Source organism: Anastrepha ludens, chromosome X (genome assembly GCF_028408465.1).
Source record: "Anastrepha ludens isolate Willacy chromosome X, idAnaLude1.1, whole genome shotgun sequence".
NCBI lineage: Eukaryota > Metazoa > Arthropoda > Insecta > Diptera > Tephritidae > Anastrepha > Anastrepha ludens.
This window is the reverse complement of record NC_071503.1, coordinates 81,051,847-81,064,736: the sequence shown is the minus strand read 5'-3', so window position 1 is coordinate 81,064,736 and position 12,890 is coordinate 81,051,847. Positions and strand designations below refer to the sequence as shown.

Genomic DNA, 12,890 nt, shown 5'->3' with positions numbered 1-12,890 from the left:
TCCCATTTGCTACCCATATTGTACGAACACATCCTTAAGTTATCGGGGTTCACATTTTGGGCGATATCTCGAGACCCTAGTCACGGAGTGGCATCAAAAATACTCTATACTATAGAATCATCAGCAGCTTCCATTTGCTACCCATATTGTACAAACACATTCTAGGGTTACCCGGGTCCACGTTTTGGATTATATCTCGAGACCCTAGTCACGGAACGGTATGAAAAATACTCTATACTATAGAAATCATCAACAGCTCCCATTTGCTACCCATATTGTACGAACACATCCTTAAGTTATCGGGGTCCACATTTTGGGCGATATCTTGAGACCATAGTCACGGAGCGGCATCAAAAATACTCTATACTATAGAATCATCAACAGCTTCCATTTGCTACCCATATTGTACAAACACATCCTAGGGTTACCTGGGTTCACGTTTTGGCCTATTTCTCGAGACCCTGGTATCCGATTCTTAAAATTTTAAAACACGAACCATCTACTGAATAGTCCAAACAAAGCCTAAAAATTTGGTTTGGATAGGTGAGCTCGTTCTTGAGTTATAAGATTACCAAGGAAATGTAACTTCTTTTTATATATATATATAGATAGATGGGTATAGACCATTATTTCCACGTTTTGGATTATATCTCGAGACCCTAGTCACGGAACGGTATGAAATATACTCTATACTATAGAAATCATCAACAGCTTCCATTTGCTACCCATATTGTACAAACACATCCTAGGGTTACCCGGGTTCAAGTTTTGGCCTATTTCTCGAGACCCTGGTATCCGATTCTTAAAATTTTAAAACACAAACCAACTACTGAATAGTCCAAACAAAGCCTTAAAATTTGGTTTGGATAGGTGAGCCCGTTCTTGAGTTATAAGATTACCAAGGAAATGTTCGCTTATAACTCGAGAATGGCTGAACGGATTTATCTTATATTGGTCTTGAATTATTCGTGGAGGTCTAGGGAAGGTTTAAAAGGTGAGAAAAATTCGAATAATTGCCGGGAAAATGGTCAAAACGTGGACCCGGGTAACCTTCGGATGTGTATATACAATATGGGTATCAAATGAAAGCTGTTGGTGAATGCTTTAGTTCAGAGTATTTTTCATGCCGCTCCGTGACTAGGGTCTCGAGATAGAGACCAAAACGTGGACCCTAGAATGTGTTTGTACAATATGAATATCAAATTGAAGCTGTTGGTGAATGCTTTAGTACAGAGTATTTTTCATGCCGCTCCGAGACTGGGGTCTCGAGATATAGGTCAAAACGTGGGCCCGGGTAACCTTCGGATGTGTATATACAATATGGGTATCAAATGGAAGCTGTTGGTGAATGCTTTAGTTCAGAGTATTTTTCATGCGGCTCCGTGGCTAGGGTCCCGAGATAGAGACCAACACGTGGACCCTAGAATGTGTTTGTACAATATGGATATCAATTGGAAACTGTTGGTGAGTGCTTTAGTACAGAGTATTTCTCATGCCGCTCCGTGACTGGGGTCTCGAGATATAGGTCAAAACGTGGACCCGGGTAACCTTCGGATGTGTATATACAATATGGGTATCAAATGGAAGCTGTTGGTGAATGCTTTAGTTCAGAGTATTTTTCATGCCGCTCCGTGACTAGGGTCCCGAGATAGAGACCAACACGTGGACCCTAGAATGTGTTTGTACAATATGGATATCAAATGAAAGCTGTTGGTGAATGCTTTAGTACAGAGTATTTCTCATGCCGCTCCGTGACTGGGGTCTCGAGATATAGGTCAAAACGTGGGCCCGGGTAACCTTTGGTTGTGGATGTGCAATATGGGCATCAAATGAAAGCTGTCGATAAGTGCTTTAGTGTGGGGTAATTTTCATACCTATTGATGACTAGGGTCTCGAAATATGTGCCAAAACGTGGACCCGCCGTGTCTTTGCACCGAATTAAACCAAACTTACACACATTGTTAAGTAGGTATTGAAGATGGTTTCCGTATAGTTTGAATACCTATTGGTAGATAGGGTCTCGAGATATAGGTCAAAACGTGGACCCGGGTAACCTTCGGACGTATATGTACAATATGGGTAGCAAATGGAAGCTGTTGGTGAATGCTTTAGTACAGAGTATTTTTCATGTCGCTCCGTGACTGGGGTCTCGAGATATAGCTCAAAACGTGGACCCGGGTAACCCTAGGATATGTTTGTACAATATGGATATCAAATGAAAGCTGTTGATAAGTACTTTAATACGGGGTCATTTTCATACCTATTGATCACTAAGGTCTCGAAATATATGCCAAAACGTGGACCCGCCGTGTCTTTGCACCGAATTAAACCAAACTTACACACATTGTTAAATAAGTATTGAAAATGGGTTTCGTAAAGTTTGGTTGTAATTCGGAACACCGGCAACGCGTACAGCGTTCTTTGAACCAGCCATAATGTCGTTTACTTTTTTAACGCTTGGGGCGGAACTGAACTGTCAAATTGACAGTGTGAGTTACAATGTGTCAATATTTCTTTCAGATTTGGACACCATAAGGAGAAGACGTAAGTGCAAAGTGTAAACATTTTTTGTGAATTTTTTTGGAGTGGATTTTGGAACAGTGAGTAATTTCTTACGAAATTTGAGAGTTTAATGTGAAATCCGAATGTTCAAATGAAATTATGTTTTGTGGATTTATTTTTTCGGTTCATTTGCGATAAGCTACGATACACCATGAGTGAAAAAAAGGTAAAAAAAAATGAAAAAACAAAAGAAATTGTTAAAGGATGCAAGAGAAGAGCACGAAAAAAGCGTAACTTTGATGAAAAAATCAATAGTCTTATCATGCAAATTGTCACCAATTTTCAGAAGCAAAGAGATGATTTAAGAAAATCACAACAAAATAAAATAATGCTGACCATGTAGACTTGGGCTTTTAAACACATATGCATCGAAAATATAATCCACAAAATTGAAAAAAAACATGTTTTAAAATCTCAGAATACCATAATTACAATCATGTTTATTACAGTACAAATGCCAAGACAATCACGTAATCATATTGGTCGTTCGACAAATAATAATAGGAGCATGAGAAATGCCCGGAATAACGCGACATCAGAAGAACGTCAAGAACAAAATGAAGTAGTCAAACGATTGATGAATAATGCTATCCAAGCAACTATTTTAATTGGCAAATTCAAGAATGAAGACGTTCTAATACCCAGAATTCCAATGATTCCACCTGAATTGCCATTTGAATTCAAGCGTTTGCAACTGCCCATTCGTTTAGCATTTGCAATAACTATCAATAAATCACAAGGGTGAACTTTAGAAATATGCGGGATGAATTTAGAAGAACCAGTATTCACCCATGGTCAACTATACGTTGGCTGTTCACGTGTTGGGAAGCCAACAACATTATATATTTACTCAAAAGCAAATAGAAAAACAAAAAATATTGTTTATACCAAAGCGCATGAATAAAGCATAAAGAAATAAATAATATGAAAACCATATCTTTTCTGTTCTAAACCATATCTATTCTATTTTAGTGTGCCCAGCGAAGCGGGCCGGGTTTGCTAGTATACATATATATATATATTTATTTATTTATTTATTTATTTGTATGAAATAAATATTGCTTTTAATTATAGTGAGCCTAAGAACAGTTATTTTGCGTGACGCAATACGCAGGCTGGCATGACACTCGATGAAATTGTCTTCATTCACATAATACGTTATAACCTCTACAATTTTTCGTCGATTCAGACAAACTTAGGCTTAAAATGTAGGTGACAAAATTGTCTTTCAGAAAACCTATCTTATTTCGATATAAAAAAATTTTTTGTTCCTGAAAATAGTTAGTAAACTTTGATAATTTATTAAAAAACGTCAAAAATGCCTTTTTTTTACCTTCAACATCTGTTTTGCGAAAACTACGACTTCCATTGATACGAATTATATATTGCCATGTAGGTTATATGCATGCCTTTCGAAATTTATGCACTTCAAAGAAATGGCGTGCACTTTGTTCGAGATTGCAGGTAATAACTGCACTATTGCAAAACCGTTCCTTGAAAAAAAAATAAATAAATTCATTTTTGGTTTCAGCGACCTCAAATTAGTCTAAAAAACGCTTTTTGGTCGAGGACCATTTTTGAAAGTGAAAATTCGTAAAACTAGTGTTATTGATGAATCTTCAAGGACTTGTGATGATCACAGCAAGGGACTTCTGGAGAAACGGGCTCCACACAAACAATCGTAACTTTTACAATTATTAATTTTCTTTTAATTTTCCTAAAGTCAGGTCAAAACATGATGCATTATTACAATGTTTTTATTTTTGTAAAATAAAGTAATTGACTAGCAAAAGAACCCGATTGAAAATCGTCATTTTTTCGGGCATCCGACTACCCCTAACTCTTTAATTTAATGTGATAAACAATTTATTTAAATTACAGTATGTAGCTATAGAGAAAATATTACATATTGTGTAACATATACACTTGCCAGGAAAAGTATCCGTACACAAAGAAATGAAAGCAACATATTAAGAAATTCATTGTAAAAAAAACTTAAACATTTTAAACTTTTATGAGAAAAATTTAGTCAGTTATTTTTCTACAATTTCCATAAAATTTTTTCTAAGTACATTTTTAAAAAGGAAATATTACAAACCAAAAAACTTCACTTCAACGAAGCAGAAAAGGTGTCCGTACACATGAAAACAGGAATTCTCCGCAGTATGCAGTGGGACATTCATACCTTATAAAAGTTTTATTTTAGTTTGTAATTGATTTTCCTGTGATTACATCAATTTGGAGTTATTTTAAAGTTTTTGTGTACAAGAAATAGCGATGTCCCTCAAAACTAAGGAAATTAGTGTTGGCGAGAGAAAACTTACCCTGAAACTTAAAAATAAAGGGAAACCTTTCTCCGAAATTGGGCAAATCATAGGAAGAAGTCACTCTTCTGTGCAGTATGTCGTGCAAACATACAATACAATTGTGTCAAAGCCACATTCTGGTCGACCTATCAAGCTGACCGTACGTGTGAAAGGAACCATATTGCAATCAGTGAAAAATAGTCCTCTAATTACGGCTTCTCAAATATTTAAAAAGTTTTCAAATTCCTTTGACAAGAATGTTCACGACGATACTGTAAGTAAAATACTTAAAAAAGATGAGTATCGCGGATGTGTACCACGTAGAAAACCGTTCATGTACATACCTGAAATCAACACAAAGAAACCCATGGATTTTGCAAACGAATATTTTAACAAAGTTGCAAAATTTTTGGAACGTATTCTATTTTCGTATGAAAGCAAATATTGCATATTTGGCATTAAAGGAAGAAAACTAGTGTGGCGTAAGAGCGGTACAGCGGTCGCAAAAGTACCAACTGTGAGACATGGCGAAGTTAGGCGTGATGGTCTGGAGGTGTATGGCGGCGCAAAGAGTTGGCTAACTTGTTTTTATGGAGTCAGCATCGGATCAATTTTCTTATTTAAATATTCACTGGAGCAATTCCTTCCAGCAACCTCTCTCTAAATGCTTCTCCTCAGAGCTGGAATTGAATCCAACCCTGGGCCAGAAGTATTCTATTGCTACTTCTGCCATAAACGGCTCCACTTGAACTCCACCTCGGTTAGGTGCAATAAGTGCAACGGATGGAGCCATCTTAAGACCTGTTCAGGCCCAAATGCAATTCTTGCAATGGCTGGTGCCATTTCCGGAGATATTCCGGCCTGCACACCACCAGTGAGTGGACAATTTACTACGTTGCCCCCTGCTGCCGAGCTCTGCCCCCGCAACCGCCCCCCGTGGCGCGGCCGCCCACCATCCTCAGGCCGCAACAACTAGAGCGGATTGCACAGCAGGCGCAACGTAGGCAACCCCACGTGTCCCTCACCCCGCGAGTTACTACGACCTTACCAAGAAGCTTCAAGCTTCTTCAATTGAACTGCAACGGACTCACGAGCAAGGTCGACAAGATAGTTGACTTCATGAGCGGACACAGTATCACAATAACCGCGGTCCAGGAAACCAAGCTGCCCGCTAGGTCCTCTCTGATCACCAGGGATGGCTATAACGTGCACAGACACGATCGCGAGCGAGGCAATGGTGTAGGCCTAGCGTTTATAGTCCACCACACTGTGCAGTATCGTCTCATTTATGAAGGTATCGACCGCAGGGACAGGACCTTAGAATGTCAAGGCATAGCTGTCGGGACAGGTGATTTCGAGCTCGAATCCTGCTCCCCGGCAGGATATATATATATATAATTTGCGCGTACACCCTTTTTGGGTGTTTGGCCGAGCTCCTCCTACTATTTGTGGTGTGCGTCTTAATGTTGTTCCACAAATGGAGGGACCTACAGTTTCAAGCCCACTCCGAACGGCAGATATTTTTATGAAGAGCTTTTTCATGGCAGAAATACACTCGGAGGTTTGCCATTGCCTGCCGAGGGGCGACCGCTGTTAGAAAAATCTTTTTCTTAATTTTAGTGGTTCACCGAAATTCGAACCAACGTCCTCTTTGTGAATTCCGAATGGTAATCACGCACCAACCCATTCGGCTACGGCGGCCGCTCCCCCCGGCAGGATATCACCCTGATATAGGTGCGCCCATCAGAGGTGAAAACCGATTGGTTGCACGTGACTTAAATGCGCATCACGATCTTTGGAGTTCAAGCCGTCCAAACGATCGTAGGAGACAGCAATTGGCAGAGCAAATAGACCATTCGACATTCAGTACTGTGAACGACGACGCCCCCACCAGGGTAGTGGGCAATTGCAGCAGCTTGCCTGACCTAACAATAGCTAGCGCGGGACTGATAAATAGCATAACGTGGCGAACTATGCTATCCCTTGCATCAGACCACTTGCCCATTATCGTCTCGATTGAGAGACCTGCCGACTTCGCTTCCGCGAACCACCGGTCCTATTTTAACTTTAAAAAAGCTAATTGGGCCGGCTTCACGGAATTCACTGAAGACACCTTCGCCGCTCTTCCTATCCCCACCGATGTGCGCGCAGGCGAACGCGCAATCCGCAAGGTGCTCATAGCTGCTGCGGCTCGCTACATTCCTGCTGGAAGGTTCAAGGGCATTCGTCCTCATTTCCCAGCCGAAACAGCCAGCTTGGCAAACGTGCGTGACCACCATGTCGATCCCAGGGATCCCCGCATAAGGGATCTCAATTTGGAGATCCGGCAACTGGTAGATCAACACAAGCGGTCTAAATGTCGTCTATGTATCAGCAGACTGAGTAGACGTGTTTTTGAGTAGTCGCAGTTTAATCCGTATTTTTATTTAATCCACTGAGTGTTAGTTTGCTAAAAAACCACGTAAATCCTTTAAAAGCGGTTCTTTTGTCCGGGTAAATCAAAATCGTAATAAAGTTTACATAACTACTTGAAATACTGCGAAAAAACCTTGTTTCACCTGTTAAATTGTTTGAATTTGCTAACATGCCAAAAATGTCAACACGAACAACGGCAGTGAACAAATTGTCACCATCCCCGCAAACGCCTTCAGTACAAAGTAAGTCTCTTAGTACCGATGCATCAAGCGCTACTCTCAATGCGTGGTTTGCGAAAATTGAGAGTCGCCTAGAATCACAAAAGCAGAGCATCATTGAAGAGCTAACATTACGACTAAGAGAATCGGAAGAGCGAGTAATGGAGCGATTCAGTGAGTTGTCAGCGGATGTTATGAACTTGAAGTCGGCAGTTAAGCACATGGAAGAGCGCGTAAAAAAAACTGAACTGAAATGTGCTAATGTAGACAAATTGCGCAGCGAGGTATATGCACTCACCGAACAACTAAATGTATATGAGAATAACGCAATATCAACAGATGTGATTGTTAGTGGGTTGCCTATAAGGAAAGATGAGGACATACTAAATGATTTCTCCAAGCTGTGCCAAACGCTTCAAGTAAGACTAGCGCCCGTACGTTCTGCTTTCCGGTTACGACCAAACAATAAAAGCGTAGCTCCAATAATAATCAAATTGAGCTCTGCTGCAGATCGCTCTCAACTGCTGAAAGCTGTTGCTAAATTCTGCAAAGATAAGAGACGAGCACTTTCTCTTAGTGATGTCGGCGTCGGTAGTGAAGGGAAGCTATTTATCCACGAATGTCTTACGAGAAAAAATCGCGAACTAATGCGTTTGGCTATGCAATATAAAAAGCAAAAGCGTCTAACGTCAGTTTTCTCTGTTCATGGGCAAGTGTTTGTTAGAGCTCGACCCCAAACTGATGCTGTAATTATAACTGAAAAAACGAGTATAGAGAGCATTGCAACTGCTAATATGTAAAAACAAAAACATTTATGCGTTATATTATTAACGTTATGTATGCGTTAAATTTATTCTCTTATTTATCATTTATGTTTTCCAAACTCTTTGCTTTGCATTGTAATCATTGTTATTTTAGTATCATTTCTATTTCGTTCATCTCATTCGTACTTTTCATATTCTTGGCTTTGCAATGTAATCTTTTTTATTTTGATCTCATTCCTATCTATCTCATTATCCCCTTGCTTTATTTAAATTCCTCCACCTTGCGTATACTCCCAACCATAAACTGTCAATGTGTAATGAAATAGCAAAACAAGTAGACAAAGAACATGCAAGAGAATTGCTTAAACTCATTTCTAATCGCTACAATGGGTTTAATGTCTGTCAGTTGAATGCGCGAAGTTTGAATGCTGAAAAAATTGACTATCTAAATTTTGTTTTTGATAATTTGAGCATTGACTTAATATGTATTACAGAGACATGGTTTAAAGACTATATTGTTAATAATGTATATTCCCTGTGCGACTACACTATTATTAGATGTGAGCACCCCACTGCAAACCAAGTCTTTTGGATGTATTTTGCGTCAGTGACAGAGATTACGTCAGTCATATTGATCAGCTTCCTATGGCTGGAGTTTCCGACCACGAGTTGATATTCTTATCATACAACATCAAGTTCAACAGACACAATCAAGTAAAGGAGATATTTTTTAGAGACTTTAAGCTTATTCAGAATGATCTCTTAAATAAGGAGGCTGCCGAGCTTAATTGGAATATGTGTCGGTTATTCACAACAGTGGATGAAAAACTGCAACATTTCAATGCTTTAGTCAGCCATCTATTTGATAGGTTTGTTCCGTTGCGTAAAGTTAAAGTCCACGGAAATAGGAAACCATGGTTTACGCGTGAGATATTGTCTTTAATTAGAGAGCGTAGTAAAGCATATAAGAAATGGAAAAATGATAGAAACACTCACTTGTGGCAAAAACATCGTGTAGCAAGAAATAAAGTAACTGCAATCACTAGAGATGCCAAAAGGGCATATCTACAATGGAAGCTCAATGATAGTTTACCTCCGAAAGTCCTATGGAAAAACCTTAAAACCTTAGGTGTCTCAGCAGAGAATAAGCCCGTGTGCAGTTTGGACCCAGAAATGTTAAATACTCACTTTCTAGCATCTAACAGGGCTCCACTCGACATACCTGTAAAAGTTCCTCTACGAGAGCATGTTGATGACGGTGAGTTTGAATTTGTGTTTGCAACAGAGATGGATTTGATACAGTGTATACATACTGTTAAATCTAATGCTATAGGGACCGACGGCATTTGCCTTAAATTTCTTAAAATTATTCTACCATTTGTAATACGATCACTTACGCACATAATTAACTTTTCAATCACCTCATCTACATTTCTATATCTTTGGAAGACAGCAAATATAATACCTGTGCCAAAAACAAAATGCTCTACCGCTCCTCAGCACTTCAGACCAATAAGCATTTTACCTGCCCTATCGAAAGTATTTGAAAAATTTTTGGCGCGACAAATTACCTGCTACTTGGACAAGAATAATCTGCTGAGTAATTTCCAGTCGGGTTTCAGAAGTCTGCATAGTTGCTCCCCAGCTATGCTTAAAATTTTTGAAGATGTTCGCTCTGCTTATGATAAAAACTACCTAACAGTGCTAGTATTACTCGATTTTTCAAAAGCATTTGATACTATTGATCACAACATTTTACTGAAAAAATTGTGCTATCACTATAAGTTTGGAGCATTTTCTCTGCAACTAATAAAAAGTTACCTCTCGAATCGGCTACAACAAGTTAAGTGTGGCGATAACTACTCAAGTCTAAAACCAATTACGTCAGGTGTGCCGCAGGGCTCTATTTTAGGTCCAATTTAATTTTGCATTTTCATTAATGATATTGTTGAGTGTTGCCAAAATTCGTCGATTCACCTCTATGCTGATGACACCCAGATCTACCTGTCAAGGCCAATAGATCTTATTGAAGATTTGATAGCAAGGCTTAATGAAGACCTCACACGTATTTCTAACTGGTCCAAATCTAACAACTTAAAATTAAATGAGTCAAAGACGAAGGCGATTGCTATTTCTCATTCAAAGTATGACCTTAGCTCTTTGCCGCGAATATTACTTAATGAAGTAAATATTAACTTTGATGACATAGTAACTAACCTGGGTTTCAGAATAAATTCAAGACTATCATGCGTTGACCATGTAAACTTTGTTGTAAACAAGGTATATAATATTCTTAGAAAGCTATATTGTACTGCCTACTTACTGCCACGGCAAACTAAATTAAAACTTGTTAGATCACTCATTGTTCCTCATGTATCATACGCTGAATTAGTATATTGCAGGCTTGATAATAATTCGAAACAAAAATTGCAAATCGCTTTAAATAATGCAGCGCGTTTCGTGTTTGAAAAAAGGAAATATGACCATATATCTGTCTACTCAAAACAGATTCTCGATCATAACCTCGACTCGTATCTCAAAATACGCTCTGTTTTGTTCCTGCATAAACTAATATACACACAAAAACCATTGTACCTGTATAAAAACATTAAACAATGCCAGTGCACCCGAACATTGAATCTAATTGTTCCGACTTACACTTACTTGGAATCAGAACGCATGTTCTTTGACAGTGCCATTAAACTATGGAATTCTATACCAACTACAATAAAGCTTATAAAACAAGCAAGGTGTTTTAAAACTGCAGTTTCTAATTACTTCTAACCTTTAATACCCCTTTCCTTCTCCCATTCCCACCATCTTTCTCTTCTTCTCACTTATTACTCTAAGTTTTAGTCTATAAGTTTAATAGTTAAAATATTTTTAAATCTAAGTAGAATTTCTATGTATACCATCCTCGTATTCTAGAATTATAAGATGTACTACCACAAGACTCTGTCTTACTATGTACAAAACAAATCAAATAAATTGAATAAAAAAAAAATGGGTTGATTACTTGAAGACCTGTAACCTGGGGTGAGTAAGCTCTGGACACCGTTAGGTCCCTGTCGAACCTTAAGAAGCACAAAGATAAGGTGGCTGTCACCTTTAACGGTTGCACTTCCTCGGACCCGAAGAGATGCGCGAGCTACTTTAGCCGTCTTTTCATATTGCATGATCCGTCCGACAAAACCAAGCATCGTGCTACCAGAAGGCTGCACAAACTGACGAACGACAGTGCGTCACTTGCTTTCTCCGGTGATGAAGTCCAGGGGGGGCCATCAATAAATCTAAAACATCAAAAGCCTTTGGCCCTTACGGACTAAACGCGCTGATGGTGAAACACCTGGACCATTGGGAGTAGGATTTCTCACAACGGTTTTCAATCTGTCCTTAGCCACTCTCATCATCCCTGACAAGTGGAAAGCAGGGAGAGTGGTCCCACTACTGAAACCTGGGAAACCCGTCAACCAAGGGGAATCTTATCGTCCGATAGCTCTCCTTTCCCCAGTAGTGAAGACGCTTGAAGCCCTTCTACTCCACTCTTCCCGAAACATCTGGTCCCAGCCCCACATCAACATGGTTTCCGACAAGTGCATAGCACCACCACTGCACTCAGCGCCATAAACGCCCAGATAAACCGCGGGCTTAACCACAACCGCCCCTACGAGAGAACTGTCCTAGTAGCATTAGACTTGAATAAGTCTTTCGACACAGTCAGCCATTCTACGCTACTCGATGATATTTATTAGTCGACACTCCCGTCAAGCCTGAAGAGGTGGTACGCCAACTAACTGAGCGGTCGTGACTCGTCAGTGATTTTTCGTAACCATACATCTAAACAGAGGAAAACTAACCAAGATGTTCCGCAGGGTGGTGCCCTTTCAACCTTGCTTTTCAACTTCTACATCTCGAAGCACCCCCAAACACCAGAGGGAGTCTCCCTGGCCTCATACGCTGACAACTAGACGATAATGGCGACGGTAATGACATCGATGGCTTGTGCTCCAAAGTGAACAACTATCTCACCAACTTTTCTCGCTTTTTCACTGGGAGGAATCTCCAACTTTCCCCCACTAAATCCACGGCGACCCTCTTTACCACCTGGAAAAAGGAGGTCAAACTGGCCCTCAAGGTAAAAGTCGATGACACACCAATTCCGGCGATAAACAATCCCAAAACTTTGGATGTGACCTTTGACAGTTTGCTCTCCTTCTCAGCGCATACAACGACAATTGCCACTAAAGTCCAAAATCGCAACAAGGTCCTCAAATCGCTTGCCGGCAGCAGTTGGGGCAAAGACAAAGAACTGTTGCTATCGACATTTAAGGCAGACATGCTAAAATACTGCCATTCTGACAGCGACCGGCTGCCTCCTGATGTCCCCTATTCAACACCTTCGCAGGCACAAATGCTCCGTGTAGTGGAGCTCAATAATCAGCTCAGCAAGCAGTTCCTGCTGGGGTGCTACCGCAGGCTTCACACTTACAGACACCTGCTTGAGCCAGAACCGCCTCCTAGGCGCGTCAGGAGACACCTTTTAAATTACACCGACGAGATCCAAGTCAAAACTGACAGAAATCTACTGGACCAGACAGTATTTAGACATTTAATAAACGAAATTC

The 12,890-nt window shown here is 39.9% G+C and overlaps 1 pseudogene; it reads left to right on the top strand.

Moving 5' to 3' along the window:
• Window positions 1-5,125: 5,125 nt before the first annotated feature.
• Window positions 5,126-12,233, top strand: LOC128870266 (uncharacterized; annotated as a pseudogene).
• Window positions 12,234-12,890: the final 657 nt, after the last annotated feature.